Genomic DNA, 17,934 nt, shown 5'->3' on the forward strand with positions numbered 1-17,934 from the left:
TAAATTGTGCTTGAGCTCTCTGATGGAAAAGGTCAAGCACATGGATAAGTGTTATAATTGCTGGGATGTGCTAGTGGTGGATGAATTTATGATTTTTTGTACATGTAATGGAAAAATAAGGTTGATGGTTCCAAACTGCTAATAATATAGACCATATTCAGCCCTGAATAGAGCTGGTAAAAAATGTCAAATTTAGAAACATTTTGACCAAAAAACCAAAAACATATTTTGGGGGGGGGGGGGGGAATCTTGTTATTTGGCCAGCTCTAGTCCAGGCCACTGGGAATTTCTAAAAATCCAGACACTTCACTGAATGCACTAAACAGGGGCTGAGCTCTTTGAAGGCTCAATCCTGCAATTTACACTGTGTGGGCAGACCCCTGCATTGACACATAGGGCATGTCTAGACTACGTTTTTTATCGAAAGGAGATATGCTAATTTGCATATCTTCTTCTGATCGCATTTTTGAAAGCAGGTCTCTCGTAGCTGGATGCAGTTTTTTCAGAAAAAAACCCTTTTTGGAAAAAAACGCTCTTCCTTAAAAAAGGAGGTTTACACAGTTTATCGAAAAAGGGGTTTTTTCCCCCAAAAAATCCGCGTCCAGACTACTTTCACTTTCGAAAGTCCCCGCTTTAAAAAATGCGATCGGAAGAAGATATGCAAAGTAATGCCAAATTTGCATATCTCCTTTTGGAAAAAAACCATAGTCTAGACATGCTGACTAGCTCAGCATGGACACAGCAGTTCAGCTGTTAACTGCTAGAGCAGGTCCAAAGCTTGCAAGTGTGTAGCTACACATGTCCACACATATGGTTCCTAGACAGGGAAACTAATGTGTGCTAACTGAAGGTGCCACCCTGAAGTCCTAAGTAATTCCATTGATTTCAATGGGAATAATTCATTTAGCAAGGCCTAAGGCTTTGTGAGATCCTGATATTAGAGTCATTTACTGATACTTTCATAGCTTAGATTAAAAGATAGTTGGGCCAGAAGGCACCATGTTGACCATCTGACCTCTTGCACAACACAGGCCACAGAACCACACTCAGCAATCCCCCCATCGAGCCCAACACTTCTTTTAGAAAGCTGTTCTGTCTCCAGATAAAGACTGATAAGGATGGATAATCTATCTGGTGTGAAGGTGCTAACTTTTTGTAGTGACTCCAGTCATTTGGAGCAAGAGGTGGTAGGGTCCATCCTTCCTTCAGATGAGCGCCAGCAGCTTATGTTGTAGTCAGCCTCTTAGGTGCAGCTGATGGGAGAACATATCCCTTAATAATTACATTCCACAGTTAAAGAACCAGTTTGTGACTGGAATTTGGAAAAGCCAAGTCTGTTTCAGATTAAGGGAATGTTTTCAACATTTATGCTTGATGCAGTTTTTAAAAAACCCACAACAACAAAGGTTTGCTCTATAAAATGTCTTGAGTCTTTTCGAAGGGACGGCGTGGGGGGATGGAATGAACACCACTTATATACATGCAAAATAAATCTTGTGTCCAGGGTACAGAAGACAATAGGGAAGTGGGGAAATAGTGTATAATTTGAAAGGGATGCGAGTTAAGTTACAATCTTGCTGCAGGATATGAAGGACTTTGTAGCTGTCGCTGCCCAGAAATATTACATTTTTTTCCGGCATGCGGTTTTCATTAGCTTGTTTTAAAAAATGTACAACTCCAGAAAAAATGTCAGTGCTAGAAAATGAGAAGCTTAATGACCAATAGTTCAAAATTCCCAAATATTAAAAAACCAAAAGGCCTGGTGTATCTGATTTGTGCCTGGCAAGGCAGCTAGAAATAGGAGTGAGAACAATTGGCTTTTCTGTTGGTTGACCTCACCCCTGCTCCTTTTTATTCCCCAGTGGTTTATGCAATTCAAATGTTTGTTTTGCATTAAGCTTGTCAAATGGCAGCCTCATCTCCAAGCGACTGCTTAAGTAAGACACCCCTTATTTTAACATGGCTTTTGGTAGGGAAAAGTTTTTTATTATTTAGAAAGTTGTATTCATTTTTTCTAGTGGAAGGTTATTTTAATTTTACCTTAAAGGGAGAATATCAATATAAATGTATACCAAATATTGGCTGGTTTCTTTAAAAAAATCTGATCCAAGTAGAATTATTTTCATGTTATTTTACTGTTGGGGAAATACTTTTTTTAAAATGTGAAAATTCCCCTATAGTATTGAAATCTCAAACAGGGAGATGGTTTAAGGCATGAAAGCCCGATATTGAAACTGCCAGGAAATGGATAATGAAATTGACCAGCCTAATTTCTCTGTACACCTAAGTAAAGAACAAAAAAATTAAACAGTGTAGATAGTGTAAAGTAAATTATGGACCAAGTTCTCCTCTCATGTTCATTGGTGTAACTGTCAATGCAGTTTTATGGGAGACAAGAATTTTTGTTGTATATCTGTTTACAGTTCAGTTTCATGTGATGTAATAGTTATTGGGAAGGCTTTGAAAGTTGGACTCTGATAGACATTCGCATGTGACGCTAGATGGCATTGCAAAACACTTATGTTTTGGTTTAAAGAAAATGTAACCTTTGGTAAGAAGTTAGGGTTATTATATGTAACTACTAGCGGGCTGTGCCCTGTGCTCACTACACTTGTCAACCCCCCTCTCTCTGGCTGCTTATGTTCTCTGACCGTGAAAGTGAGAGAGTATGATGACGTCATTCTGTTGCCTGGCAGGAAAAAACTTTTTTATATATAGAGAGAAATGTGGAATGCTTTTGTCCAGTCATATTCACGCTATCTGGTGTGATTTCTACCTTTAAAAAAAAAAAAAAAAGCTTATTTAACTTATGTATACATGCACCTGAAAGCATTTTCTGTTGAATTTGATGGATGATGACATGGTGGAAACTCAGTAAAAGGACAGATGAACTAGAAAGGCTTATTCACAAGCTAAACAGAAATCAGCAGCTGAGAATCCTCCTATTAGTATTTGACTGGAATGGATCCTTCGGGAATTGATGGATTCTGGAACTGGAGGATTCAAGACACAAAAGACCTGATATTCTTTTACTCCAAGACCACCTCCATACTTTCTACCAGTGTGAAAAGGCTTTAAGGTGAGTAATTTCATGTACATGAGAACTGAGGCAAAGACTTTGAGGCTGTATCTATACTAGGGCTTTACATTTCAGACTATGGCCATGATTTGGTGAGGTATCTGGCAAGTGCCTAACTTTAAGTACATGATTAGTCCCATTTGGTCCAGCTGGGTTCTAAGTTAGTGCAGTTACACTCCAAGTGATTTTGTGAAAGCAGATCCCGCGTTTATCATGTCTTAATGACTCCAGATCAAAATGTGCTCATTTTAAAAGCGGAAAACTGTTTTTCTAAATGCCAGCCCTGGAACATCACCCGGAGATCTGAGAGTCAAGATGGCATCCTTCCATCGCATATAGTGCCAACAATTGTACTACAACCTCTGTAAGCCAGATTTGGCTCTACCCCCTAACTACTAGTTGTCATCCAAGTCTATCTGATGCCGTGAAGTCTCATGGGAAACAATGAAGTTGGCAGATATAACAGGGTTGGCGGGGGGGGGGGGGGGAGGATTTCAAGATTTTATTAGTAGGTTAGTTAACAAACCTGTTCATAATGCATGAGTGAAAGTAGAATGCCATTCCATCTCTCAGGGTTCCGCTGGTTCTGCAGGACTACTTGGAGGAAAAAATAATGTATTTTAGTCAGGACAATCAGCAGCTTTAACTCTGATTCTTACAGGGAGAAGATCCCTTGACAGAGATCATATTTTACTTAGAGTAGAAACACACTTTCAGCAGCATGGGGTTCTTTATTTACATTTCTTCCTTCTAAGCTCTCTATGGAATGTATGTGTCTGATACTTCAAGGAATGAAATAAGAGAATCATGGATGTTACCAAAAAAAAGGCCTATTCCGCCATCTAGTCCACATTCCCCTGCCAACAGGATATTCTCAAATGCACTGCTAAGTCCATTTTTAAATGATTCAAACAAAAGGAATTCCATCATTTCCCTTATGATGCTACTGCACAGGTTTAACACACCTCACTACTAGGAAAGACCTCAAAATATTCAGCCTAAATTTACCTTTGTTCAGTCTGATTCCATTATCCCCTTGACCTGTCCTATAAAAATTCCTCTACTTCTTCGGCTTTGAGCCTACATCTCTCTCTTAGTTGTCATATGCCCAAGCTTTATGTATTTAATTCTTTTAATCGCCCCTCATAAATCCAGTCCCCTTAATTATTTGTGTTGCTCTTCTCAAAATACGGGAAGTCCATCTCTATGAACAGCTTAGGTTGACCTTCCAACCTGCCATTATTTTTTTCCATTCCCATCAGTTCTTGTCATTTTATAGCCAATTCTCTGCTATACATGATGGTAGGCAGATATTAGTCATACATACATCAGATATTTTTGGCCACTAGTGTGGCAGTAAATTAATACTTCTTTAACATGAAAGTTTGAGAACCTTAAAGAAAAATAAGCAATGGAGAGTTTACGCTCTCTCTTTCTCGCGCGCGCTCTCATTTTGTTCCTTTTTGTTGTTGACTTCCGACCAAACCTTTATGCTTTCTCCCATGCTACCCTTCACACTTGGGAGGTGCTCCCTTTAAACAGCCATAAAGATACTGCCTTATCCTTTTTCAAATTGTTCTTTAACAATCTCTTTTGCAGCAATGCCAGCAAAAAGCTTGACCACATCAGGCCACAGATGTGCTGAGGCTACACTGGCCAATATTGTCTCATGGTTTCCTCATGATCCCCTGTCTGTCTGTATCGACCTCCCTCTTGTCTTATACTTTGATGTAAGCTTTTTGGGACACCGGCCTCCTTTTGTTTGTGTGTTTGCACAGCACCAAGCACAATGAATTCTGAGCTCTCAGCCCAGTCCAATTCTTATTAAGTACAAAAATCTACCTCCTTTTAAAAGCCCCCTTCTCCTTTATAAGTAACAACACCAGGTTATATCAGAAACAGCGGTGTACTTCCAGTGGCTAGATATAGAGTAAGCAAAGACCAGATCAGCAGACACTGAAATAGTAGACCTGAGGATATAAGAAGAAGGAGTTACTCACCTTGTGCAGTAACGGTGGTTCTTCGAGATGTGTCCCCGTGGGTGCTCCACTCTGGGTGCTGGTACGTCCTTGTGCCGGCGACCGGAGACTTTTTCTAGTAGTTTCTGCCATGCTGTGCACACGCCACGGTGCCCTCTAGTGCCGTTGGAGTCCGTTGGGTGCGCGTGCAGCGCGGCCACCTCCGTTTCTTCTCTACCTGCTAGAGGAATAGGCTCCAAGCAGGGGAAGGAGGGAGGGTAGTGGAGCACCCACGGGGACACATCTCAAAGAACCACCATTACTACACAAGGTGAGTAACTCCTTCTTCTTCTTCAAGTGGTCCCTGTGGGTGCTCCACTCTAGGTGACTACAGAGCTGTTGTTGACTCATGGAAGTGGGTTTGGAGCCGTGTGGTAGTCACTGTAGATAAAACTGCTTGTCCAACCACCATAGAAGTTGCAATTGAAGAAGAAAGTGCGTAATGTTGCGCAAATGTGTGGCCAGATGATCAAGTGGCGGCGTTGCAGATGTCTTGCAGAGGAATATTGTTAAGGAAGGCAGTTGTAGAGGACATCGCTCTTGTGGAGTGAGCCGTTATGGATTCAGGTAGGAGTTTACCGTGTAACTCATAACAAGTTCGTATATAGGAAGTGATCCATTTAGAAATTCTTTGAGATGAGACTGCCTGCCCTTTAGATTGTTCAGCGTAGGAAAGGAACAGTCTAGGTGAGGCGTGCCAAAGCTTGGTGTGGTCCAGGTAAAATTCCAATGCCCTGTGGACATCGAGCGTGTGCCATGCGGCATGGACTGGATCAGCGTGTGGTTTTGGAAAGAAGGCAGGTAAGTGTATAGGTTCATTGACATGGAAGGGGGAAGGCACTTTAGGGAGGAACTTCGGGTAGGGTCGAAATATTACTCTGTCCTTAGTAAATACCGTGTAAGAAGGATCGGCCATCAGGGACACAAGTTCACTCACACTCCTGCTGGAGGTTATAGCAACCAGAAAGGACACTTTCATGGACAAGTGAGACCATGCACAGGTGGCTAATGGTTCAAATGGTGGTTTCGTCAGGCTCTTAAGAACATGGTTTAGGTCCCAGATGGGAACTGGTGGTCAAACCGGTGGGAAGGTGTTTTGCAAACCTTTAAGAAAGCGTCTAGTCAAAGGGATAGCGAGGAAGGAAGCGCCATCGATAGGGTGGTGAAAAGCTGCTAAGGCTGCTGCATGTACCCTGATTGTACTAAGAGCGAGACCCGATTGCTTGAGGGATATTAGGTAATCCAGCAAAATTGGGATGGGGCAGAAGCCGGACATGTTGTGTGTGAGTCTTTACACCAGTGGACAAATCTATTCCATTTGTATAGGTAAGTTTTCCTGGTAGAGAATCTTCTACTATTAATCAGAATCTCTTTTACTGGGTCCGAACAGGTAATCTCGGCTTCCTGGAGCCATGGAGGAGCCAGGCATAGAGGTGAAGTTTGCACAGGTCCGGATGGAAGGTTGTGCCATGGTTCTGTGAGAGGAGGCCATGATGGAGCGGGCCATCCTGTGGAGGTAAGGGTATCACGTCTGCCTGGGCCAGGCAGGTGCCACCAGTATAACTCGGGCCTGATCTGCCCTGATCTTGTTGAGGACTCTGTGCAATAGAGGGAATGGGGGAAAGGCGTAAAGAAGGTGAGCACTCCACAAAATGGAGAATGCGTCTCCAAGAGAGTGTTTCGCCAAGGCCCCTCTGGAACAATAAAGGTAGCACTTTCTGTTGTTCTTTGTGGCGAAGAGATCTATGTCCAGTTGTCCCCACCAAAGAAAGATTGGGGTGAGGACCTGCCTGTCTATCTCCCATTCATGTTGATTGTGGAATGTGCGGCTGAGGGTGTCCACTGTGATGTTGAGCACCCCCGGAGATAGGAGGCCACCGGGGTGACATGATGAGCTACGCACCAATTCCAGAACCTGATGACTTCTGTGCACAGGGATGGCGAGCAGACGCCTCCTTGGCAATTGATATAGTAAATGCAGGTGGTATTGTCTGTCATGATGGTGATGGTTTTTTGTGCTATAAGCTCTGTGAAATGCTGGTATGCATATCTGACTGCTCACAACTCGAGGAAGTTTATGTGGAAAGTCTGTTCCACGAGCGACCATTTTCCCTGTCTTGTAACATCCCCCAAATGGGCTCCCCAACCCAAGAGGAAAGCATCTGTCGTCAGTGTAAGCGTAGGTGTAGGACTCTGGAAGGGAACACCTTCTAACATGTTTCGTGGGACTGTCCATCAATGGAGAGAGTGGAGGATGCGAGGTGGGATAGATACCACCTTGGAGAGTTGATCTCTGGAAGGCTTGTAAGCTGTTGCCAACCAGGACTGAAGGCCCCTTGTGAAGTCTGGCTAGTTTGACTACATATGTCATGGATGCCATATGGCCTAGAATCTTGAGACATTGACAGACTGGCATGGTAGGAGCTGTGCATGCGGTCGTGATCAGATAGCGAATGGTGACGAACCTGTGCTCGGGTAAGGTGGCCTTTGCTGCTACCGTGTTGAGGTAGGCACCTATAAATTCCAGCCTCTGAGTAGGGGTAAGAGAGGATTTTGCGAGGTTTATATGAAAGCCAAGGCTGGTGAGAAGGCATATCATGGTGTCGGTCATGGTCTTGGCTTCTTTGAAGGAAGAGCCCTTTATGAGGCAATCGTCCAAGTATGGGTATATCATGACTCCTTGACGCCAGAGTGCAGCCATTATGACTGCCAGGGTCTTGGAGAACACTCTTGGTGCAGTCGAAATGCCAAAGGGGAGCACCCAGTATTGATAATGCCAAGTCCCCACCATGAAATATAGGAAACGCCTGTGAGCTGGATGTATCATGACATGAAAATAGGCGTCCTGAAGGTCGAGAGCCGAAAGCCAATCTCCTTGGTCGAGAGCGGGGATGATCGTTGCTAAAGTTACCATCTTGAAATGGTGGTAGGCAATGTATTTGTTCAGCCGCCTCAAATCCAGTATGGGATGCCACCCTCCATTCTTCTTCTGGGTTAGGAAGTAAGTTGAGTAGAATCCCCGACCCTGGTATGATGGAGGAACTGATTCTATGGCACCCAGTTGCAGGAGATGAGAAACCTCTTGATTGAGAAGAGTTTTGTGAGATGGGTCCCTGAAGAGGGACAGGGTAGGAGGGTGGGTGGGAGGACGGGAAGTAAATGAGATAGCGTAGCCATATTGGATCAATTCTAGAACCCATTTGTCCGATGTAATGAGGACCCATTGATAAAGAAAGGCCTGAAGGGGGTGGTGGAATTAAAGCGTATTGGTCCTGGATGACAGAAGAATGGCTTCTTGGCTCTCAACCTGTCTTTGAAACCTGCTGTTTGTTTGCAGGCGGGTTGGTAGACGAGTGCTGTTGTTGTTGGCGTTGCGGCCTGCGGTGCTGAGGCTTTGGTCTCTGGCAGAAATCGTATATGGGTTGGTGTTGTCTGAATGGCTCTCTGGGGCGTTGATAAGGCTGGTACCTAGTCCTCTTGAAGGGAGGAGTGTACATGCCCAGAGTTCTAAGAGTGGTTCGGGAGTCCTTCATAGAGTGCAAGACTTCATCCGTTTTCGCAAAGACTAGGGTGGCCTTATCAAAAGGTAAATCTTCCACCTTCTGTTGCAAATCTCTTGGGACTCCCGATGATTGGAGCCATGACAACCTGCGGAGGATGATGGCAGACGCTGTAATGCGAGCCGCAGTGTCTGCTACGTCCCTAGCCGACCGTATGGCTGTACCAGCGACATTGTGGCCTTCTTGCATAATACTGAGCAAGGTCCGGAAGATGGGGAAGAAGGTCTTGTAGTTTAGAGTAGTTGGCATGGTCGTAGTCGGCGAGCATCGCAGTGTAGTTAGACGCTCTGAGAAGTAGAGGAGCCGATGTGTAAACTTTGCGACCCATGATATCTAGCTTCTTATGGTCTCTGTCTTGTGGGGTATTTCTGAAGTTTGGTTGTTTACCCTTGTGACGGACAGAGTCTACTACTAATGAATTTGGCAGGGGATGGTTAAACAAAAACTCCATGTTCTTAGGATCAATAAAATATTTGCGTTCCATTCTCTTGTTTGTTGGGGTAATGAAGGCCGGAGTCTGCCAGATGACATCGGCAGGGTCCATGATAGCCTCATCCATGGGGATGGCTATTCTGGAGGCAACTGGAGGTTGTAATGTACGAAGAAGTTGGTACTGTTTGACCTGAACCTCCTGAAGATCTCGTTCCTGTGCCAGGGCCACTCTTTTAAACAGGTCCAGAATTTTCTAGCATCATCGCCAGGAGGTGGGACTTCGGCTGTGATTGCCTGATCTGGGGAGGATGATGAGTTGTGTAAGGGGGATCTGTCCTCCCCTTCTGAGAGGGAGTCCTGAATGTCAGAGTAGTTTGGGGAAGTCGGCTCTGTGACTGCAGCAGTAGTGGTTGGCGAGGCTGGTGGTGGTCTCAAAATTGTGGAAGGCACACGGCGGTGGCTCCTCTTGGGCTGTGGCTCCCAGGGTTGCCATTGGGTGGCATATGGTGGAGGAGAATAAGCATATTGTTGTGCATACCACGGAGGTGGGGGAGGAGGATATGCATACTGTAGCGTCGAAGGCTGCCAGGAGGGTGGCCTGGGTGCCAGGCTAGAATGTTGAGATGAGAATCTGCTTCTTGACCCGGTGCCCGCATCACTGGGGGATCGAGATGCCATTGAAGAATGTTGAGAGCGCACATACTGGACATAGGAACTCGGTGTTGGCGGTGCTGATAGAGTATGACTCCGTGCCGGGGAGCGGTAACGAGTGCAGTCATCTCTCGGTGCCGAACGGTGCTGTTTCTGCGGTGCCAAGAGCGATGCAGGTGCCGGCAATGGTATGGGTTCCAGAGGCATCATGGGAACCAAGGGTGGTGTCGGTACCGCGGGCAACGTGGATGTCGCGGGTGGAGGCGGTGCCATGATCTGCGACGGTGCCGAGTGTTCCATTGGCAGAGCATCGGTGCATGGCTTCTTAGACGGTGCTGGTTTGCTATGATGCCTCGGTGCTGGGTGGTCAGAGCCGTGGACAGTCGGAGTGGACAGAGTCGCAAGTGGCTCCAGTGCCGTATGTCGCGGTGCCGATGATCTTTGTCTTGGCTCAGAGTGCACTCTTTTGTGCACCCGCATCGACTTATGTGATGGCATGCCGGAAGTCCCAGGTTTATCCCCGGTGCTGACCCGTGTGGCTGTCGGTGCCAAGGGTAGCGAAGAAGTTGGGGAAAGGCCCGTTTTTGAGGCCTTATGGCTGGAGAGGGTAGAGGGATGATCTTTTTCCATACCCTTACTCTGCGATGCAGTTTTTGAGGTCGTTGGAGAGTCGTTGGAAGAAGGCTGGAGGGATCTCTCGTACAGGAGAGTCTTAAGTCTGTTAGCCCAGTCACAGCTCGCTCTCGTGGTGTATCTGGAGCAGTGCGGGCACTTTTGAGTCTGGTGTGATTCACCCAGACACTTAATGCACTTAGCGTGCCCATCAGACACGGGCATCGTATTGCAGCATGATTCGCACCTCTTAAAGCCCGGCGAGCCGGGCATGAGGCACTTAGAAAAAAAGTGGCGAACTGCAACAAGAAAAACATTTTATTTTAAATTAACTGGGTAACAGGAGAGGGCTAAAAAACTTGGATCGTGAGGAAAACTGGGGAGTAAACAAGGCAATTGTCTATTTTTTAACCAGAAAATGAGGAGAACTGAAGGCTCCATCTACTGCCGAAGATGGTAGAGAAGGAACTGAGGTAGCCGCGCCGCGCACGCGCCCAACAGACTCCAACGGCACTAGAGGGCGTTGTGGCACATGCGCAGCATGGCAGAAACTACTAGAAAAAGTCTCCGGTTGCTGGCACGAGGACGCACCAGCACCCAGAGTGGAGCACCCACGGGGACCACTCGAAGAAGAAGACGTGTTATCAAGAATCAACAAGAATGAACCAGAGTCATGATACATAGACCCTAAACCTTAGTTAGTATCCCATAATGTGCACCCCTGCACCTGTATGGCATCCCACTGATATCAGTGAGACACTCTGTGGCCATAGGTATCTACACTAGAGATCCAGTTCAGGATCAGAGTGTGAGTTTGGTCCCCTTGTTAACATGTAATCTATGCTGTTTGTGTTTTCTGAATTAGGTTTTGATATTGTTTAAGGGGAGAAGGCAACTGAGTGTCAAGACTCCTAAATTATATTCTCAACTCCGCTCCAGACTTCTGGCATTGCCAGACAGAACCATTTGCCTTTTATGTGGCTTAGTTTTTCAATCTATTGACAGGATATTGTATCTTTAGAACTTTTTTTGGAAGCTATTTTAAATAATAAAGAAAAATTGGTCATACTTTGTATTAAGGCTCCATTTATAAACGGTTTCTAAAGGATTGCTAAACAATTAATAGCACTTGCATAAGAGCTTTATAGATAGTTGTAGGCCATGGTTGTAAGCAGTCTAGGCAACTACTGGCCTCTGTAACAATGTATGGAAATTGAGTAATCATTTATTTACATTGACAATTTTGTATACTCTTTCAGAGAAGAGGAAGGCTGGTTTTGTGGTTAAGGCTCTAGACTGTTCTATATAGACATAGCTCTGCCACAACATCCGGTGTGATATAACACAAGTTGTTTAATTTTGCTGTGTCTCAGTTCTTCATATGTAAAAGAGGGACATGGGTATTTCATTTCTCTCACTCTTTGTCGTTTTTGTCTGTTAGGTTTTTGCAGCAGGTACTGTCTCTTGCTAGCTGGATAAAGAGCTCCTAGGACAATGGGGCAGCAATCACAGATGTTGCCTATTGGTGCTATTGGAACATTAATAATAACAGAATACTTGCGGATAATTTTCAAGGTAATGACGTATTAGTGGACATGAAATTGTTAATCTGAAGTAGAAAGTCTTCAAATCTATTGCAATCTATTATGAACTGATTTACACTTCTAGCTAGAACAACTATGTTTTTAGACAATGGTCTTGAATTTAACCATCCTTAAGATGGTTAAAAAGGAATATTTAGGATTTTGTTTCCTTTTTTTTCTGCAGGTGGGGGCTCATGTACCCAAAGTTAGGAGGTGGCAAATGGAGTCACTAGAAAAGAAATTCAAGGAGATTGGTATTTGGGCATCTGTTTTGAATCCAGCAATTAGGATGTATTTCCAAGAATTTTGAAAGGTGTATATGTCCTCATGCTTCAGGATATAAACCAAACTATGACTAATGGGGATGTTTGCAAGGAACATTCCCTGTGTGCAGGTTATTCCATAATTGCATCTATTAGGGCTTTGTAACCCTTCCTCTGGGTACATCTGTGCTGCAATAAAAGACCCATGGCCTGGCCAGCTGATTTGAGCTTAAGCTGTGGTGCTATAAAACTGCAATATGGATCATCAGGTTTGGGCTGTAACCCTGCAAGGTGGGTGATCTCAAAACCCAGGCTTCAGCCCAGGGCCAAATATCTATGCTGCTATTGTTTACCCTACATCTCAAACCATGCAAGCCCCCAGTCAGCTGAACCAGTCTTTGACACTCCAGTGCCATGAGTTTTGTGTCACAGTGTAGACATGCCCTGAGCCATCTGATACTGGCTACCATTTGAGATAGGACAACAAATAAGATAAACTACTGGTCTAATCCAGTTCTAGTGGTGGCACACATACAGGACCAAATTCACAAGTGATGCACCCAATGGGGTAAACTAGATTGCCTTAGTTTCACAAGGACTCCTCACAAAAGGAGTACCACCAGGCACTGGCTGCAGCTGCCCTCAGCATTCAATGTATGGGTCCATACGTGACCCACTATATTAAACACCAGAAGATCGACCTCAGGAACACTGATCTTCCGCATAGTGTAGATATAGTCCTACAAGGTTTAATGTGCCCAAATTCCATCATATTGCTCAGTGACTGTGCTCTCCCATATTCTCTGACACTGCCTTAAAGCCTCTCCTCTCCACATACAGGTCCTCAGTCCACTTCCTTTCCTTAAATTTCCTATTGGAAACTAGCTAAGTTGCACCTACTGAGGCAGAATTTAGACTCCTCTCCTGAGGACTCCCTGAGAAAGGCAGTATTAACAGGGCTGATATTTTGTGTTAAAAGTTCCCTTACTATATGAAAAGTCTCAGCTCACCTCCCTTCAGTGGATGGAAGCAGAATCTGTCTATAATAGTGATGCAAAAAGTAACACCATCCGGATGTGTAAACTTGGATCCGTTTTTTCACCTAGGATATCCTAACTCTATCTCTCAGTCTTAATTTTCTCTCCATTTTTCTTCTTTCCCCTTTTCATTAATGTTTGGGAAAACCTTGTCCCCTGAAGTATGAATCTTAATTATGCAATATTATGTATATACTATAAAGGTGAAATCCTTTACATACAGTACTTCACCATCCAAGAGCATGATAATAAATTCCCAGACAAAATATATCACTAACATGTCATTAAAGTGAAAGAAGAGTAAATAAGGGAAGCACATTTAAAGAATACTGTTTGAAAAATTCAGACATTAGCCCAAAACTTAGATGTAGAGGTAAATTTTTTGTAAAAAGTTTGGGATTAGAAATTCACGTATTAAAGCATTTACACTGTGTCCCTCATGAATAGCTTGTGCAGAGAGGCAAGGAGAAGGATGTAATTCTAAGACACACTGGACTTGTATTCAAGAAATTGAGGCTCTGTTCTGAGCTGTGCCACTAACCTGCTGGGTGATCTTGAGCAAGTCACTCCGTGCCTCAGTTTCCCCAGCAGTAAAATAGCGATAATGATACCAACCTCTTTTGTAAAGCCTTTGATCTCTTCGGGTCAAAAGCACTAGCTACTATTGTTATCTTCACATGATCCCAAAGTATTTTCCATAGCTGATACATACAGAAATAGCTTCAACCGTATCTGAGGGGCAGTGTATGACAGCTGATTAACAGCTCACATCAGCGCTACCCATTCGTAGCCAAACAGGGACTAATCCCTTCTATTCCTGTGAAAAATATTACAAGAGCTTTAACTCGAGCTGATGCCAACCTGATCTGTTCTGCCTACAAACCAAGTTTAAAAGCATAGGTCAGGCTCAGAAACTGTTGGGTTTGAGTTCTATTTAACAGAGAATGAAAAAGGAGGAGAAAGAGAAGAGTCAATGGATAAAAAAAAACTGTGAGGAAAATAAATACAAAGAAAAAGCAGGCACTATGTTTGGGGCACCTTCTCATGCCAGCCTTACTTGGAAGACTCTTCAGTCCCTAATAAATAACACAGGCAGTCCTCTGTCTTGGGGGAGGGGGAACGGTTTTGTTAAACCAAACCACACTTTTAAAATCACAAACAAACATGGATTTAAATTACAGGCCAAAGAAGTTTGACAAATTTAAACTGTTGACACAAGGCCTGGAAACTCCAAAATAGCTTGCAGAGTTTGCTGACTCTCAAAGCCTGCGGTATCAGCATCTTTAATGAGCACAAGGGTTCATTTGCCGTGGCTTACATCTCTGCCAAAAGAGGCCACCTCCAGCAGCACTCCTCCAACCCTGGGATATACAGTGAGGCACAGAAATTGTACTCAGGGTTATTGTGTGGGAGGATCAACCACTTATGATTCACTCAGTGGGCTAAATTTGTCCCTTATTTACACTGGTGGAATTTGATTGAAATTGCTTTCCCATAGTAGCTGAGAGGAGAGTTTTTGCCTGTTATATGAATGGGGTTTTTGTGTTGTGTTTATTTCGCTTTCTAGTCTAATAGCCCATGACTTCATTCGCTGAGATGCCGCAATCGTCAGTGGTGGCCAGTCTCAGGAGTTTAGCACTAAGAATTCTAACTCCTGCCATTTGAGCAAAGAGGAATTGCTTCAGCTGTGTGCAGTTGTGCTCTGGGCTAGACCTTTTAAGTCCGTTTTGTTCTACAATGTGGCTGGAGATGACCAGCGGAGAATTCCTTTTTGTAAGAGAATTCTCTGCTAGCGGAAAGCTGGCATACCGTGTTTTAGCATATATAACCCGTGGGTTATGCAAACTTTTACAAACCCCGCCTCCCTCCTCTTCTCCCTCCCCTCTCCCCACGGGCTATACTTGTTTGCATGTTATACAAGTTTTTTTTTACGTTGGTGGCGGTTGAGGTGCCAAATCAGAATCGCTGTCATAGCCTGAGCAGCTGTCACAGGGAGGGACCAAGCAGACAGAGCAGAGGAGGATGAGAAGTGAGGGAAGAGGTAATCAACTGAGACCCCATCCCCTGTGCCCAGCACTCCAAGTCCCATGGGAATACCCTGCAACCTTCTTTCCTCTGTTGCATCTGTCCAAATGTGGCTGGCTCTCTATGAGAGAGGGGGTGCTCTGTTTAAGGACACAGCTCCTTTGCTCAGCTCCTGGCTCTGGCTGCCTGGGGCAGACAGCTCACCCCCGGGGGAGTGCACAGCACAGGCGGAAGGCAGCTGTTGGAGATGGTGCGAGGGGTAAGCCCAGTCACCTTCCCTTCCCATGCAGCCTCCCGCAACACAGCCAGACTGCCCTGTCGAGCTGCGGCCATCTACTCTGCACTTTGGTGGTTGTGCAATTATGTATCTGGAGCGCCAATGCTTCTGAGTGACAGGCCCAGACCCTGATGCCTGAGTTAATTACCCTCATTATCGTTCATTAACAGTACGCATAGTTCATCTCCTGCGGGCTATACGTGCACGGGTTATCTAAGACTTTTTACACAATCAGGAAAAAACATGGGTTATGCATGGGTGCGGGTAATACACATGCGCGGGTTATATACGCTACTTTATGGTAGTCACCTTCTGCATCAACTATCCCCCCCCCCAAGAAGTAGGGGAAGGAGAGAGCATGTTGGGAAAAGGGAAAGGCTTGGAACAATGTCTGGTCCTACACTGACTGGTGTAACCTCTCTGGGAGGGGTAAGGTACAGCTGCTCCTCTGCAGCGCTGCACGAAGGCAATCAGCCGTAACGAATGCCTCCCACTGCACAAGCAGACACAATAGAGAAATCTGGTTCACTATTGTTGCTGGAATGATCCACTTGAAGAAGACATGCTCACATTCATTGACCCATTGCTTTAAAAAAGATACCCATGTGCATTTTATGGGTTTCAGGGACATTTCTCAGCTGTAATATCTTGAAGGATGCAACCGACAGGACTTCTCAGTAGACTATATTTGGTGTAATAGAGATAGTTTAGCCCTGTAGTCATATTTGGAGTATACTAACTGGTAAGATTAAGGAGGGGCCGATTTTCTCCTGATTGAATGAATATTATTTTAAGAGCTGTGTAAAGAGGAAAAAGCCATTTCCAAGTGCATAGCAACTTTTTGGGTCCCACAAACTTAGGAACACTATTATATAGTCATAAGTGCCCCTAGACTGTTGCCTGTATATTAATTAACTGTCTACAGGTACTCACATACATTCAGCTTCGTCTTTTTTAATCAACGATTCCAGCCACACTAGCCAATGTGGAGTAGAAGTTATATCAGGGTTGGCCAAAATATGTTTGGTTTTCCGTGGCCGATGACTCCATTCCAGATGTCAGCCAGACCCAGAACAAGGGATGTGTCCATGTGACAGCTTCACTCTTAAGCTCTTAAACCTGACCCAACAAGGTGCTGAGCTCAGGGACAGCACCAACACATGCCAAAAATAATACCCACACATTGAAATCTAATTGCATCCAAAATAAAGCCTGGAGCTTTTGGCTACAACATTGCCAAGATGTGGATTTTTTTTTTAAATGATGTCAGTATCAAACAGTTTTAATGCTGAGTTCCCCATGGATATCAGGGGAAAGTTTGACTTAAAACCCGAAGGCCTAGTATGGCCCATCATATTTATCAAAGATGCTGTTTTATTTTAAAAACTGGAGCAAACTAGCCATGCAGTATTTTCTTTATATCACTTTAAACCATGGTTTTTTTAAATTTGGGCATTTAAAGCAAAGTATAGCAAGATTATTATTATTCTGTAACAAATCTGAACCCACCCTTTGTAGAGATGATCTGAATTTTTGGAATTTGACAACTATTGTGTTATAGCTAGGGGTAATTGCATGCTGCCTTCTTAAAATTACCCCCTGTAGTTTCAAGTAGATAAAGCATTAATGTATCTGAATCTTTGCACAGAGTTGCCATTCAATAGCAGTGGCTGCATTTCAGTCCTGGGGAAAGAGATTCCTATATAATTACATTTATATGACCTGGTTATCCCTCCAAATTTTCTCTGTGAATAGAGAGTACAGAAAACCTAAATGCTCCAACTCTTGTCAGAGAGAAGGTCTCTGTGCCTAAGCACCATCACTCCTCCAACCCCATACAGAAAGCATTCTGCTTTGATCTCAACCTAATCATCCCCCAGCAAGTCATTCCCAAACCCACAGTGGAGAAGAATATTCTGCTTCTGACCCTTGAAAATATCACCCTGGGCCTGATACAAACAGCATCTTCAATGAGAGTAGTGGTCTCACATTGGCTCATGAGCAGAGGGGAAATCTCTAGGGAAAGCTAAAATTCAGTAGGTCTCTAAGGTTCTATTCTAATGACTGGTCTTTGACAGCAAATCTTGGCAGGAAGGGACTTTCCCAAAGGGTGCCCAACACTTGCTGCTCCTAGCAAAACTGAAAATACCTCCAGGCTGTGTCTAGACTGGCAAGTTTTTCCGGAAAATCAGCCGCTTTTCCGGAAAAACTTGCCAGCTGTCTACACTGGCCGCTTGAATTTCCGCAAAAGCACTGACGATCTCATGTAAGATCGTCAGTGCTTTTCCGGAAATACTATGCTGCTCCTGTTCAGGCAAAAGTCTTTTTCTGAAAGACTTTTGCGCAAAAGGGCCAGTGTAGACAGCACAGTACTGTTTTCCGCAAAAAAACCCCGAT

General features: G+C 44.4%; 1 long non-coding RNA gene across 1 annotated transcript in view; it reads left to right on the plus strand.

Moving 5' to 3' along the window:
- The window catches only part of LOC102447785 (uncharacterized), a 44,876-nt gene extending 33,524 nt beyond the window's left edge, over window positions 1–11,352 (plus strand). The window contains exons 2-3 of the long non-coding RNA XR_012897391.1: window positions 6,488–6,613; window positions 10,768–11,352. This is a non-coding gene — a long non-coding RNA (uncharacterized LOC102447785). The remainder of the gene's footprint in view (window positions 1–6,487; window positions 6,614–10,767) is intronic.
- The last annotated feature ends 6,582 nt before the right edge of the window (window positions 11,353–17,934 follow it).

This window comes from Pelodiscus sinensis, chromosome 1 (assembly GCF_049634645.1).
Source record: "Pelodiscus sinensis isolate JC-2024 chromosome 1, ASM4963464v1, whole genome shotgun sequence".
In the NCBI taxonomy this organism is placed as follows: Eukaryota; Metazoa; Chordata; order Testudines; family Trionychidae; genus Pelodiscus; species Pelodiscus sinensis.